General features: G+C 43.4%; 1 protein-coding gene across 1 annotated transcript in view; it reads right to left on the reverse strand.

Annotated features, from left to right (window-relative positions):
* Positions 1 to 16,220, reverse strand: part of CIDEA (cell death inducing DFFA like effector a) — a 56,060-nt gene that overhangs the window by 5,986 nt on the left and 33,854 nt on the right. The window lies entirely within an intron of this gene.

Genomic DNA, 16,220 nt, shown 5'->3' on the forward strand with positions numbered 1-16,220 from the left:
AATGGCAAGACTAGCCATCTAGTGTGCATGGGGGTCTCCAAGATCTCCCCCAGATTGGTGGCGACAAGGGAAAAAAGGACCCAATGGGATTCAACAGTTTCAATATTAATGTTCAACCTTTGTTTAAAGGGATAAAAAGCCGCTGCCATAGTTAGGAGCAGCTTCAGCCCCTTACCCACTAGAAACACATGAATGCCCAACCACACGGCTCATGTACAGGAAATTACAGGGAGACAGCCATTCATCTGACCGCTACCTAAAGTGTGTGGCCAGCAAAAAAACAAACTGGCACATTAGCCCCCCGCACTGTGCCCACCAGCACTTGAGTGGCATTCTTTCTCCTCATAAGCACTGCAGGCCAATTAATATTTATCTACCTGAAAGCCTAAGGAAAGATTGAGCGGTATAAAAATGACCAAGCGCTGAAATAAACTTGTAAGCATTATTCATCCTGATGAGCGATCCCATGTATTTTTAACCATATGCATACACAGAACACGCCTGTACTTAGATCACCCACTGGATTTTCAGATGTATTTGCTGGGAGTTTAATACTGATGTCCTGTCACTAAGGTGGGCCATTAATACTTGATCTTGGGAAAGAGTTGCACTACCAGTTAGAGCCTTAATCGCTGAATAACAGCAGCCCCGTGTGTTATGTAGCTCCCAAAAAATAGTTTTCAGTTTTAGTGCGGATATTTATATGATGTATAAGGTTATTCCCCAAAAAACAAGCTTTGCTTTATCCAAAGCATTGGGGATAATTTGCCGATAGCGGAGGGTCTGACTGCGGGGCTCCCAAAACCTGAGAGCAGTGTTTGCAGTCCCATCTTGAATGGAAAGGAAGTGCACGAGCTCAGGCTCCGCTCCATTCATTGTCTAAGAGACAGCTGGATCAAGCTGAGCATTGTACTCTGCTTTTTCCGGGAGACCCAAAGTCATGAATGGAGTGGAGTACACACTTTTGCACCTCTGCTCCATTCAGGACGAGATGGGGCTGAGAAGCACTGATCTATGGATAGGGGATAACTTTTATTCAGAACATAACTTTAAAGGCAGAAGTGGGCAATTTTCCCATAACGCAGGAAGTGAGGAGGGTAGATGACAGTCAATCTTATTAGTTTAACCCATTGCTGGCTATTAAAGGCCACAAACATTACTGGAACATATAATTACACAAACAAAGCATGCTTACATGCTACACCAGTGAAATTGGGCCGCTTTTAGCCCTGTGCCCCTGCGGCTTGTGTGACAAATGACAACGTCCCATGACAGTCGCAGTTATTAACACCAAACGGCGCAGGTGCGGCAGGCATGTATATTATTTGGTCTAGTTCGGTTCCAGAAGCATACTTTGGGAAGGGGAAAAGATATTAGGGACATTTAATGTGTTAAAAATGTTACATGGATGTTTACCATGGACATAAAATAAGCTGGCCGCACCAGAAGAATAATAAATGAAAAAATAGAATCGACTCACTGCATAATAGAGGCAATCAGGCAAAAAAGCAGTACGCCAACAGCAAGGAGCCCCAATAAAAAGGTAATATTTATTAAACGTCCCAAGACAGAACACAAATTAAACACACTTAAAAAGTCACAATTCACTAGTACTAACCAAGGCTCCTTCGAACAAGGGAACACTCCCTCCGGCTCTGCATTACCATGAAGTGCCTAAGCTCTGAAGGTAATAGTCCACCAACACTTAAAATGCACCAAAGTACGGTAATACGAAAAAGATAACCTTAGGCACTCAACAAGTCCATAACTTTTTACTCTCAGGATTTATTAGTAGACAGCCAGCAAAAAAAACAACAGACATCAAAATTCCAACGTTTCGGCATATATTGCCTTTCTCAAGGAAGTCTGTGTATGGTAAATACTACTTCTAATGCGTCACTTGCCAATATGGCTTAGGAGTCTCCATCTCGCCTTGAGCCACGGGACGCACGCCGGCACTTTGCTTATTACAGTTATGCTTCTTCCTCCTAAGCCATATTGGCAAGTGACGCATTAGAACTAGTATTTACCATACACAGACTTCCTTGAGAAAGGCAATATATGCCGAAACGTTGGAATTTTGATGTCTGTTATTTTTTGCTGGCTTTCTACTAATAAGTCCTGAGAGTAAAAATTTATGGACTTGTTGAGTGCCGAAGGTTATCTTTTTCGTATTTTGGTCTTTTTTTCCTTTGAGCACCACATAATTTGATGAGTGCACTTCTGACCTGACTATCCAAAGTACGGTAAGTCATAGCCATATAATAAATATGTGTAAAGTAATAATTCAATAAAGTTATATCAAATAGTAATATATGGGTTACTATGGACCTGTCGCAAGCTCTTTAAATACACATTTGGTTAAGTGACAGATCTGCTGCCAAAACTAATGTGGCAGAAACTTCACTATGAGATGCTAAGTCAGCATGGGGGTGAATTTCGTAGGTGTGCGGGAAGCAGCAAACAGGTGTGCACACAGTGAGGAGCATGGCCGCGAACAGGTGTGCACACAGCGAGGAGCACCGCCGCAATCCAGGTGTGCACACAGCGAGGAGCACCGCCGCAATCCAGGTGTGCACACAGTGAGGAGCACCGCCGCCATCCAGGTGTGCACACAGCGAGGAGCACCGCCGCCATCCAGGTGTGCACACAGCGAGGAGCACCGCCGCAATCAGGTGTGCACATTGTGTACTGTACAGCACTGACCTGCATATTTACATGTCTAGGCTGGTCAGGTTCACCCAGTGCCATAAAACCGCCAGTATTGCCACCAACACCACAGCATTTGATTTCCAACTCTGTCTGTCCCTGTTTCTTGGCTGAACAGAGACATTCACAGGGTCAAACGTGGTCCACAAGTCTCACTAAATGGTATTTTAAAGGCAATCAAGACAAATTCTTCATCGTCTTCATCAGTCTTAGGAGGACCTATGTTATGCTTATTTACAGTTCCATGACCTCGCTCACATTCATTCACCTTGTAGGATACTCTTCTGTGCAAATCTGTACAGGGCCAGGATGATCCAGATGTGCAGGTGCCCACTAATAACTTCATTCTTGTAGAAGGAATGACAGCATGAAATGTAAGCTGTGTGTTGACTGAGGGCACCGCGGCTATTGCTGCGCTTCACTGCCTTGGCACCAGAGGGGGTAGTATTGTGTCTGGCACAGTTGTGGAATCACTGCAGAACCTAATTAATTACCTAAAGAAAGAGTCCTTGAAAGTCCTGCTCTACATGGATGTTTAATCGTGGCCTATGGTTATGTCCGCTCTCTATCTGAAACTCAACCTCTCCAAAACTGAACAACTTCTGCTCCCGCCATCTACTAACCTCCCTAAATCTGACATTTCCCTCTCCGTGGGCAGCACCATAATAACACCCCGGCAGCAGGCACGCTGTCTGGGTGTTATATTTGACTCCGATCTCTCCTTCACCGCCCATATACAATCTCTTGCCCGCTCGTCCCGCTTACACCTAAAGAACATCTCTAGAATCCGCTCTTTTCTCACCATGGAAACAACAAAAACCTCACTGTCGCCTTGATCCACTCCCGCCTGGACTACTGCAATGCTCTATTAATTGGCCTCCCCCTCACTCGACTTTCCCCTCTCCAGTCCATTCATAATGCAGCAGCCAGGGCTGTCCATCTAGCTAATCGGTATTCATACGTATCCGCTCTTCGCCAGTCGTTACACGGGCTGCCCATTCATTACAGGATACAATTCAAAGTAGAGTACAGACCAAAAGTTTGGACACAACTTCTCATTTTAAGATTTTTCTGTATTTTCTTGACTATGAAAACTGTACATTCACACTGAAGGCATCAAAAACTATGAATGAACACATGTGGAATTATATACTTAACAAAAAAAGTGTGAAACAACTGAAAATATGTATTATATTCTAGGTTCTTCAAAGTAGCCACCTTTTGCTTTGAGGACTGCTTTGCACACTCTTGGCATTCTCTTGATGAGCTTCAAGAGGTAGTCACCGGGAATGGTCTTCCAACAATCTTGAAGGCGTTCCCAGAGATGCTTAGCACTTGTTGGCCCTTTTGCCTTCACTCTGCGGTCCAGCTCACCCCAAACCATCTCGATTGGTTCAGGTCTGGTGACTGTGGAGCCCAGGTCATCTGGCGTAGCACCCCAACACTCTTCTTCTTGGTCAAATAGCCCTTACACAGCCTGGAGGTGTGTTTGGGGTCATTGTCCTGTTGAAAAATAAATAATGGTCCAACTAAAAGCAAACCCGGATGGAATAGCATGCCGCTGCAAGATGCTGTGGTAGCCATGCTGGTTCAGTGTGCCTTCAATTTTGAATAAATCCCCAACATGCTTCACGGTGGGAACCAGGCATGTAGAGTCCAATCGTTCACCTTTCCTGCGTCGCACAAAGATACGGTGGTTGGAACCAAAGATCTCAAATTTGGACTCATCAGACCAAAGCACAGATTTCCACTGGTCTAATGTCCATTCCTTGTGTTCTTTAGCCCAAACAAGTCTTTTCTGCTTGTTGCCTGTACTTAGCAGTGGTTTCCTAGCAGCTATCTTACCATGAAGGCCTGCTGCACAAAGTCTCCTCTTAACAGTTGTTGTAGAGATGTGTGTGCTGCTAGAACTCTGTGTGGCACTGACCTGGTCTCTAATCTGAGCTGCTGTTAACCTGCTATTTCGGAGGCTGGTGACTTGGATAAACTTATCCTCAGAAGCAGAGGTGACTCTTGGTCTTCCTTTCCTGGGGCGGTCCTCATGTGAGCCAGTTTCTTTGTAGCGCTTGATGGTTTTTGCCACTGCACTTGGGGACAAAGATTTCCCATTTTTTTGGACTGACTGACCTTCATTTCTTAAAGTAATGATGGCCACTCGTTTTTCTTTACTTAGAATTTGTATTATGGCAAGAAAAAAGCAGCTAACAGTCTATTCAGTAGGACTATCAGCTGTGTATCCACCAGACTTCTGCGCAACACAACTGATGGTCCCAACCCCATTTATAAGGCAAGAAATCCCACTTATTAAACCTGACAGGGCACACGTGTGAAGTGAAAACCATTTCCAGTGACTACCTCTTGAAACTCATCAAGAGAATGCCAAGAGTGTGCAAAGCAGTCATCAAAGCAAAAGGTGGCTACTTTGAAGAACCTAGAATATAAGACATAATTTCAGTTGTTTCACACTTTTTTGTTAAGTATATAATTCCACATGTGTTAATTCATAGTTTTGATGCCTTCAGTGTGAATGTACAATTTTCATAGTCCTGAAAATACAGAAAATTCTTTAAATGAGAAGGCATGTCCAAACTTTTGGTCTGTACTGTACTTGTTCTCACTCACAAAGCTCTCCAGTGTGGCACCCTTTACATCTCCTCCCTTATTTCTGTCTATCGGCCTAACCGACCACTGCGCTCTGCAAATGACTTTCGACTAACCTCTGCACTATTCCATACCTCCCACTTCCGACTCCAAGACTTCTCCTGTGCTGTGCCAATCCTCTGGAATGCTCTACCCCAAGATATTAGGACCATCCACAATTTGCAAATGCAAAAAAGTGCAAAAGTGCTACAATGAATGAATCTGATAATATATAATAATGTTATAGTCAAGTGAAATTATATATATATATATATATATATATATATATATATATATATATATATATATTTATTTTTTTTAATTAATTAATTTATTTATTTTTCTCACTATAGATAAATGATAAATGATTATTTCTAACTCTGCAGGAGTCATATCATATAAGGTGAAAAGGCAGCAATCAAAGTGTTAGGGTAAAGACCATGTAAATAATGAATATACTGCCAAATACCAAAAACGCTGTGTAATATGCAAAGGACTTACATCAAAAAGGAATGGGCTGCACTGTGCGCCTTTTGCCATATATCCATATATATCCATATACTCACCTCTCCAGCGGCCCCTGGACCTTACCGCTGTAACCGGGAGTCTCCGTTCCTAAGAATGAGCCCGTGAAGGGACCTTCGATGACGTCGCGGCTTCTGATTGGTCGCGTGAGCGGTCACGCGACCAATCAGAAGCCGCGACGTCATCGAAGGCCCTTCACGCGCTCATTCTTGGGAACAAAGGCTCCCGGTTACAGCGGTAAGATCCAGGGGCCACCGGAGAGGTGAGTATATCCATATTTTTTATTTTAATTCTATATTTTACACATGAATATGATTCCGATACCGATTCCCGATACCACAAAAGTATCGGAACTCTGTATCGGAATTCCGATACCGCAAGTATCGGCCGATACCCGATACTTGCGGTATCGGAATGCTCAACACTACTTACGATAAAAGACCAAAACTTCATGAGGAACATGCCCATATAACAATTGAAGACAAAATAAATCAAAATAAATATTGGGCCATAATGGATATACTATGGGATAATCGCTACCTGAAAACAACTAACCATAGAAAACAAACGATCAAACACCCAACATCATTAAGATGCAAACAAATACTTTATTTCATAAAAAATACAGTATACATAATCAGGATATTAGGGAAAACCAGGGGGGAAGAGTTGAAAAACCTCAAGTCACAGGTGCAGCAAGAAACGGTTGAGGGTGCAAACATGTGAACCATGTAATAATATGACTAGTCATCAACTAGGTTCTACACAAGAGAAATTCCTATAAAGTGCCTAGGCAGGAAGGTAAAATAGAAAGATTTTTATTCCTTTACAGGTATATATAGAAGCTAAGATGTTCTTAGTATATTTATACAAAATGTTCCATATACAATAACCACTATATAACAAAATGAGACATGTATATTTTACCTGCAAAGGCACAATAGATAATCACGGTCCACCGCGTGCACCCACCCCAACGCACGTTTCGGCGTATGAGCCTTTTTCAAGGGGTGATGGGTAAAGGGAAGTAGGGACATTAAAATAGCAAACACCCTCCAATCCCAATTCAAAGCATCAGCTGCATTTTATCATCACAATCACGGGGATGCCAAACACTTAGTGGAAGGACACATGAGGATCACAGTGACCACTCATGTTTATCTACGCCGCCATTAGCACATGTTCGAGTGTGACCGCTGCAGTCTGATCACATCATCAGCTTGGCTTGGATTCTGCCAGCCCCCTTCTCATGACGCAACCGTAGTCATGGAAATCAAATACACCGTCGCACATAGCCGGCGTACAGCATGCGAAGGAGGAAGCCTGGCGAAGTTCCGATCAAAGTCAGTGCCCGCCCACCTGAAGTGACGCGTACATCACCGAGGCAACCGAGAACGCCGCGCGGCGCCGGCGTCAACAAGCCGGGAGGGAAACTCCACAGCAGAAGAGACGCCGGAGACCGGACGGCGGGCAAGGCGCCTCCGTGTGCACGCGTCCAGGCGGCAGACAAAGGGAACAAAGATGTAGCAGCGGTAGTATAAGAATAATGCAAAAGATAAAGGAATCATAAATACATACTTAGTAGAAATATACAACATCATATTGATTACCTTATAATATTACCTATAACAAATAAAATAATATGCTACAAATATTGGTGTTGACATATACAAAAGGGCAGAAAACAGAACACAATGATAACACCATAAAGATGCTAGAATTGGTGGCGGATCAATCCAGATGGTCATGTGGTCACATATCTTCAATCGGCGTGAAATCACGTCCTTCCAGCATAAGCTAGTATCTCCAGATATTTACAGCAGCAAATGCCTATGAAGCCGGGACATGGATGCTTGCTAAATAAAAAAAATATATATATACAATATTAAAAACAAAGAAACCGCCTAGATGTGCACATTACAGGGAAAAAGATATACATCATAAGTTCAGGCCCGGAGAGAGAAGACTACATCACAAAAAGGAAACAAAACTTATGGTTTCGTTTAACCCCTTGGGCTGGACAGTGTCCAAAGCCCAGATCCACCTTGTCTCACAGCGAGCTAGTTTTTGGCTCAAATTACCACCACGAATTCCAGGGATAATAGCATCGATGCCCCTGACCCTCAACAGCGAGCTGTCACAGTTATGGTGAAGTTTGAAATGTCGTGGTATAGTCCTGAGTGTGGCTACGTCCCCATCATGGCCGGCCGCCTCCTGTATACCCAATACATGCTCACGCACCCGCACCTTAAATTGACGCGTGGTCATACCGACATAAATGAGATTACAGGGGCACGTAGCAAAGTACACTACATACCGTGTAATGCAAGATATGCGTTTCCTGATCTCATATGTCCTAGTGCCAGCAGAGTCAAAAAAGGTCCGGGTGCGTTCGACATTCGGGCAGGCCACGCAACGACCACAAGGGACACAGCCACACACAGGACGACCACCATCAAGAAATGTAGTTTTCACCTCACCCTGATAATGGCTGTGAACAAGGTGATCTCTCAAATTACGTGAACGTCTCACCGTAATACTGGGAAGAGGCGGCAGTAGCTGATTTAATACTGGATCAGTTTGCAGGATCGGCCATGCCTTTTGGAGACAATTTCGCATCCGCGAAAATTGAGCATGATAGTTCGTGATGAACCTGATTTTTTGGTTAGACATAGGGGTTTTATTCTTATAGAGCAAAGATTGTCTGGTCGAATGTAGAGCTCTATTATATGCTCTCTTTATGGAGCGTGCACTATATCCCCTTTCACGAAATCGCATGCTCAATTCGTGGGCTTTACATTTGAAATCACTCTCGTCAGAACAAATCCTGCGAAGACGCAGGAATTGTCCGACCGGTATGGAATTTATTAGAGGCTTAGGGTGGGCGGAGGAGGCATGCAATAACATATTCGATGAGGTTTCCTTTCTAAAGATGGTAGTTTGTAGGATATCTTCCACATCTCTCCATACTTTAACATCAAGGAAATCCACACTACTGGTATCATGATGATAAGTAATGTGAATATTCCTATCATTATGGTTAATTGCCTCCATAAATTCAGATAGTTGAATCTGATTCCCCTGCCAGATCAGGAAGATGTCATCTATGTACCGCACCCAAAAGGGGATACGGTCCATCCACATCCCCTGATCTGACAGGGGGAGGTCCCTCTCCCACAGGCCCAGGAACAAATTGGCGTATGCCGGGGCGAAGGCCGCACCCATGGCTGTGCCCTGGACCTGTAGGAAGAAGGACCCCTTGAAAATGAAAAAATTATGAGTCAAAGCAAAATGGAGGAGTTCCATAATCAGGTGGATGATCTCCGTATTTAAATTTGACATGTCCAAAAAGAATTTAGTTGCGGCCAGACCATCATTATGTTTGATATTTGTGTACAGGGATTCAACATCACCTGTTACAAGTATGGTTTCTGGTCCAATATGGAGACCATCCACCCTCTTAAGGAACTCCCCAGTATCTAATAAAAATGAAGGAAGACTCCCAACAAGGGGTATTAAATCAGCTACTGCCGCCTCTTCCCAGTATTACGGTGAGACGTTCACGCATATCTTGCATTACACGGTATGTAGTGTACTTTGCTACGTGCCCCTGTAATCTCATTTATGTCGGTATGACCACGCGTCAATTTAAGGTGCGGGTGCGTGAGCATGTATTGGGTATACAGGAGGCGGCCGGCCATGATGGGGACGTAGCCACACTCAGGACTATACCACGACATTTCAAACTTCACCATAACTGTGACAGCTCGCTGTTGAGGGTCAGGGGCATCGATGCTATTATCCCTGGAATTCGTGGTGGTAATTTGAGCCAAAAACTAGCTCGCTGTGAGACAAGGTGGATCTGGGCTTTGGACACTGTCCAGCCCAAGGGGTTAAACGAAACCATAAGTTTTGTTTCCTTTTTGTGATGTAGTCTTCTCTCTCCGGGCCTGAACTTATGATGTATATCTTTTTCCCTGTAATGTGCACATCTAGGCGGTTTCTTTGTTTTTAATATTGTATATATATATTTTTTTATTTAGCAAGCATCCATGTCCCGGCTTCATAGGCATTTGCTGCTGTAAATATCTGGAGATACTAGCTTATGCTGGAAGGACGTGATTTCACGCCGATTGAAGATATGTGACCACATGACCATCTGGATTGATCCGCCACCAATTCTAGCATCTTTATGGTGTTATCATTGTGTTCTGTTTTCTGCCCTTTTGTATATGTCAACACCAATATTTGTAGCATATTATTTTATTTGTTATAGGTAATATTATAAGGTAATCAATATGATGTTGTATATTTCTACTAAGTATGTATTTATGATTCCTTTATCTTTTGCATTATTCTTATACTACCGCTGCTACATCTTTGTTCCCTTTGTCTGCCGCCTGGACGCGTGCACACGGAGGCGCCTTGCCCGCCGTCCGGTCTCCGGCGTCTCTTCTGCTGTGGAGTTTCCCTCCCGGCTTGTTGACGCCGGCGCCGCGCGGCGTTCTCGGTTGCCTCGGTGATGTACGCGTCACTTCAGGTGGGCGGGCACTGACTTTGATCGGAACTTCGCCAGGCTTCCTCCTTCGCATGCTGTACGCCGGCTATGTGCGACGGTGTATTTGATTTCCATGACTACGGTTGCGTCATGAGAAGGGGGCTGGCAGAATCCAAGCCAAGCTGATGATGTGATCAGACTGCAGCGGTCACACTCGAACATGTGCTAATGGCGGCGTAGATAAACATGAGTGGTCACTGTGATCCTCATGTGTCCTTCCACTAAGTGTTTGGCATCCCCGTGATTGTGATGATAAAATGCAGCTGATGCTTTGAATTGGGATTGGAGGGTGTTTGCTATTTTAATGTCCCTACTTCCCTTTACCCATCACCCCTTGAAAAAGGCTCATACGCCGAAACGTGCGTTGGGGTGGGTGCACGCGGTGGACCGTGATTATCTATTGTGCCTTTGCAGGTAAAATATACATGTCTCATTTTGTTATATAGTGGTTATTGTATATGGAACATTTTGTATAAATATACTAAGAACATCTTAGCTTCTATATATACCTGTAAAGGAATAAAAATCTTTCTATTTTACCTTCCTGCCTAGGCACTTTATAGGAATTTCTCTTGTGTAGAACCTAGTTGATGACTAGTCATATTATTACATGGTTCACATGTTTGCACCCTCAACCGTTTCTTGCTGCACCTGTGACTTGAGGTTTTTCAACTCTTCCCCCCTGGTTTTCCCTAATATCCTGATTATGTATACTGTATTTTTTATGAAATAAAGTATTTGTTTGCATCTTAATGATGTTGGGTGTTTGATCGTTTGTTTTCTATGGTTAGTTGTTTTCAGGTAGCGATTATCCCATAGTATATCCATTATGGCCCAATATTTATTTTGATTTATTTTGTCTTCAATTGTTATATGGGCATGTTCCTCATGAAGTTTTGGTCTTCATATGTTGTTGCTGTGTTTTGCACAGGTGCTTTATCCTTCTGGGATATGGATTTCCGAGCCAAAGATAAGACCTGGCTTGGCCAAATTGATCAGGTATTCGGGGCCAGTGGCGTGGATCCTCAGCCACTTACAGATCAATCGGTGGAAAATCAGGCCCGTGAGATTGAGAGACTACTCATTAAAAGGACAAAGATTTGGTGGAATCGAGTATTTTTGGAACGCTACATTTCAAATAAACTTATTCCAAGAGGTTTACGTGTGAGGGTCATCCCCTCATTTCCGGTGGAGGATGACGAATTTACCACCAAGTGGGAGGAGGCATGCGGTACCTGTTCATTGACCTTTATGCAATTATTGGTGGATATGAACACTAAATCAATTTCTAATCTTGATAAAAATATCGATGAGGTGGAAGTCAATTTTAAACAAATATGTCCTGCGGATAAGGTCAATGAATATGAGTCTAGGATTGAAAAAAGCCTGGATTCATGTGTTAAAAAAAATTCTTGCCCTACAAGCCTCCAAATTTCAGAGAGATACTAGAGATTTTTCATCAAATAATGTATATCATTGGAGGAAGGCTAATTCTCATACCCCACGAATAATAGGTGCTCCATCTGAAAGTTCACTGTCCAACATCAGTGACTCATCAGAGTGGTCCACCTCCTCGATGATGACACGATCAGGGCCTAGAAACAAAAGAACAAGGGATGTGGACTTTCATCCATATAAACGAATACAACATAGATCACCTGAACGGAAAAAGAATAATAATCAGGTAATCAACCTTAGTTCCCATCCACTCACCAATACTGACTTGACTTTGCTGGGTAGGGGTCTTACCTTCTCGCCAAAATCTAGATTTGACATGTTCACAGCGATTAAGGATTTACATCTGTTCGCTAGAACATTGATATTTAAAAAACATTTCTTTGATCCTCATTTGCAATCTTTATTTCCTACAGAGAAGGAACAAATAGCATTACAAGATCTTGAGGATTTGGCTTTGGAACATCAGACTGGAGAAGGAGGTAAGATCCCGTCATCCATCAGAGTCAAGTCTAAGAAATTTCCCCCTTTATCTAAGTGTACAGCAGTAGATTTATTTGTACAGGTTGTCACAAGGGAATTTGAAAAGATCCCCAGGGGGATTGGTAGAGACAACCTCACTCGTCCTGAACGTGAGAGATTGGAAGCCTTGCGGGAGCTTCCTGATATAGTGCTTAAGCCAGCCGATAAAGGCGGAAACATTGTCATTTGGCCTAAGACGTCTTATGAAACGGAGGCTTTGCGTCAATTGGGAAATAAGACATGTTATAAGCGGTTGACATTCAACCCTTTGTCGTCCTTCTTGGAGCAGCTTAAGAAAATCCTTAAAACTGCTGTTAACAATGAGGTCATTACAAAAGAGCTGGCTTTGGCACTATTGGTGGATGAACCCATGATTTCCACCATGTACCTGTTACCAAAGATACACAAGAACTGTGAGGCTCCCCCAGGGCGTCCGATCATCTCAGGTTCAGGGAATTATCTTGAGAAGGTTAATTTATGGTTGGATTCCAAACTCCAACCCCTTGTTGGGAGTCTTCCTTCATTTTTATTAGATACTGGGGAGTTCCTTAAGAGGGTGGATGGTCTCCATATTGGACCAGAAACCATACTTGTAACAGGTGATGTTGAATCCCTGTACACAAATATCAAACATAATGATGGTCTGGCCGCAACTAAATTCTTTTTGGACATGTCAAATTTAAATACGGAGATCATCCACCTGATTATGGAACTCCTCCATTTTGCTTTGACTCATAATTTTTTCATTTTCAAGGGGTCCTTCTTCCTACAGGTCCAGGGCACAGCCATGGGTGCGGCCTTCGCCCCGGCATACGCCAATTTGTTCCTGGGCCTGTGGGAGAGGGACCTCCCCCTGTCAGATCAGGGGATGTGGATGGACCGTATCCCCTTTTGGGTGCGGTACATAGATGACATCTTCCTGATCTGGCAGGGGAATCAGATTCAACTATCTGAATTTATGGAGGCAATTAACCATAATGATAGGAATATTCACATTACTTATCATCATGATACCAGTAGTGTGGATTTCCTTGATGTTAAAGTATGGAGAGATGTGGAAGATATCCTACAAACTACCATCTTTAGAAAGGAAACCTCATCGAATATGTTATTGCATGCCTCCTCCGCCCACCCTAAGCCTCTAATAAATTCCATACCGGTCGGACAATTCCTGCGTCTTCGCAGGATTTGTTCTGACGAGAGTGATTTCAAATGTAAAGCCCACGAATTGAGCATGCGATTTCGTGAAAGGGGATATAGTGCACGCTCCATAAAGAGAGCATATAATAGAGCTCTACATTCGACCAGACAATCTTTGCTCTATAAGAATAAAACCCCTATGTCTAACCAAAAAATCAGGTTCATCACGAACTATCATGCTCAATTTTCGCGGATGCGAAATTGTCTCCAAAAGGCATGGCCGATCCTGCAAACTGATCCAGTATTAAATCAGCTACTGCCGCCTCTTCCCAGTATTACGGTGAGACGTTCACGTAATTTGAGAGATCACCTTGTTCACAGCCATTATCAGGGTGAGGTGAAAACTACATTTCTTGATGGTGGTCGTCCTGTGTGTGGCTGTGTCCCTTGTGGTCGTTGCGTGGCCTGCCCGAATGTCGAACGCACCCGGACCTTTTTTGACTCTGCTGGCACTAGGACATATGAGATCAGGAAACGCATATCTTGCATTACACGGTATGTAGTGTACTTTGCTACGTGCCCCTGTAATCTCATTTATGTCGGTATGACCACGCGTCAATTTAAGGTGCGGGTGCGTGAGCATGTATTGGGTATACAGGAGGCGGCCGGCCATGATGGGGACGTAGCCACACTCAGGACTATACCACGACATTTCAAACTTCACCATAACTGTGACAGCTCGCTGTTGAGGGTCAGGGGCATCGATGCTATTATCCCTGGAATTCGTGGTGGTAATTTGAGCCAAAAACTAGCTCGCTGTGAGACAAGGTGGATCTGGGCTTTGGACACTGTCCAGCCCAAGGGGTTAAACGAAACCATAAGTTTTGTTTCCTTTTTGTGATGTAGTCTTCTCTCTCCGGGCCTGAACTTATGATGTATATCTTTTTCCCTGTAATGTGCACATCTAGGCGGTTTCTTTGTTTTTAATATTGTATATATATATTTTTTTATTTAGCAAGCATCCATGTCCCGGCTTCATAGGCATTTGCTGCTGTAAATATCTGGAGATACTAGCTTATGCTGGAAGGACGTGATTTCACGCCGATTGAAGATATGTGACCACATGACCATCTGGATTGATCCGCCACCAATTCTAGCATCTTTATGGTGTTATCATTGTGTTCTGTTTTCTGCCCTTTTGTATATGTCAACACCAATATTTGTAGCATATTATTTTATTTGTTATAGGTAATATTATAAGGTAATCAATATGATGTTGTATATTTCTACTAAGTATGTATTTATGATTCCTTTATCTTTTGCATTATTCTTATACTACCGCTGCTACATCTTTGTTCCCTTTGTCTGCCGCCTGGACGCGTGCACACGGAGGCGCCTTGCCCGCCGTCCGGTCTCCGGCGTCTCTTCTGCTGTGGAGTTTCCCTCCCGGCTTGTTGACGCCGGCGCCGCGCGGCGTTCTCGGTTGCCTCGGTGATGTACGCGTCACTTCAGGTGGGCGGGCACTGACTTTGATCGGAACTTCGCCAGGCTTCCTCCTTCGCATGCTGTACGCCGGCTATGTGCGACGGTGTATTTGATTTCCATGACTACGGTTGCGTCATGAGAAGGGGGCTGGCAGAATCCAAGCCAAGCTGATGATGTGATCAGACTGCAGCGGTCACACTCGAACATGTGCTAATGGCGGCGTAGATAAACATGAGTGGTCACTGTGATCCTCATGTGTCCTTCCACTAAGTGTTTGGCATCCCCGTGATTGTGATGATAAAATGCAGCTGATGCTTTGAATTGGGATTGGAGGGTGTTTGCTATTTTAATGTCCCTACTTCCCTTTACCCATCACCCCTTGAAAAAGGCTCATACGCCGAAACGTGCGTTGGGGTGGGTGCACGCGGTGGACCGTGATTATCTATTGTGCCTTTGCAGGTAAAATATACATGTCTCATTTTGTTATATAGTGGTTATTGTATATGGAACATTTTGTATAAATATACTAAGAACATCTTAGCTTCTATATATACCTGTAAAGGAATAAAAATCTTTCTATTTTACCTTCCTGCCTAGGCACTTTATAGGAATTTCTCTTGTGTAGAACCTAGTTGATGACTAGTCATATTATTACATGGTTCACATGTTTGCACCCTCAACCGTTTCTTGCTGCACCTGTGACTTGAGGTTTTTCAACTCTTCCCCCCTGGTTTTCCCTAATATCCTGATTATGTATACTGTATTTTTTATGAAATAAAGTATTTGTTTGCATCTTAATGATGTTGGGTGTTTGATCGTTTGTTTTCTATGGTTAGTTGTTACGATAAAAGCCAAACCAGAATCCCAATTTGCAGACAATGTGTTTCTGCCCCTCATCTGTGCAAAGTGTGAGATCTGGTTTGGCTAGAGACTTCTGACCGGAATCCAAGTAATAGCGTTTCTCTTAGGCTGCTTTCAGACATCAGTCACAATCCGTCGAATTTTGAAAAAAACGGACCAGTCGCAGATTGTGAAAAACAGATGTGCCGGATCCGACTAGCTGATCCAGATAATTGGATCCTTAAAAAAAAAAAAAAAAAAAAAAAGAATCAGTCGCCGGATTCCGTCATTTGACGGATCCTGCACCATAGACTTCCATTCTAGCAAACGACAGACTGCGACTGAT

Source organism: Ranitomeya variabilis, chromosome 6 (genome assembly GCF_051348905.1).
Source record: "Ranitomeya variabilis isolate aRanVar5 chromosome 6, aRanVar5.hap1, whole genome shotgun sequence".
NCBI lineage: Eukaryota > Metazoa > Chordata > Amphibia > Anura > Dendrobatidae > Ranitomeya > Ranitomeya variabilis.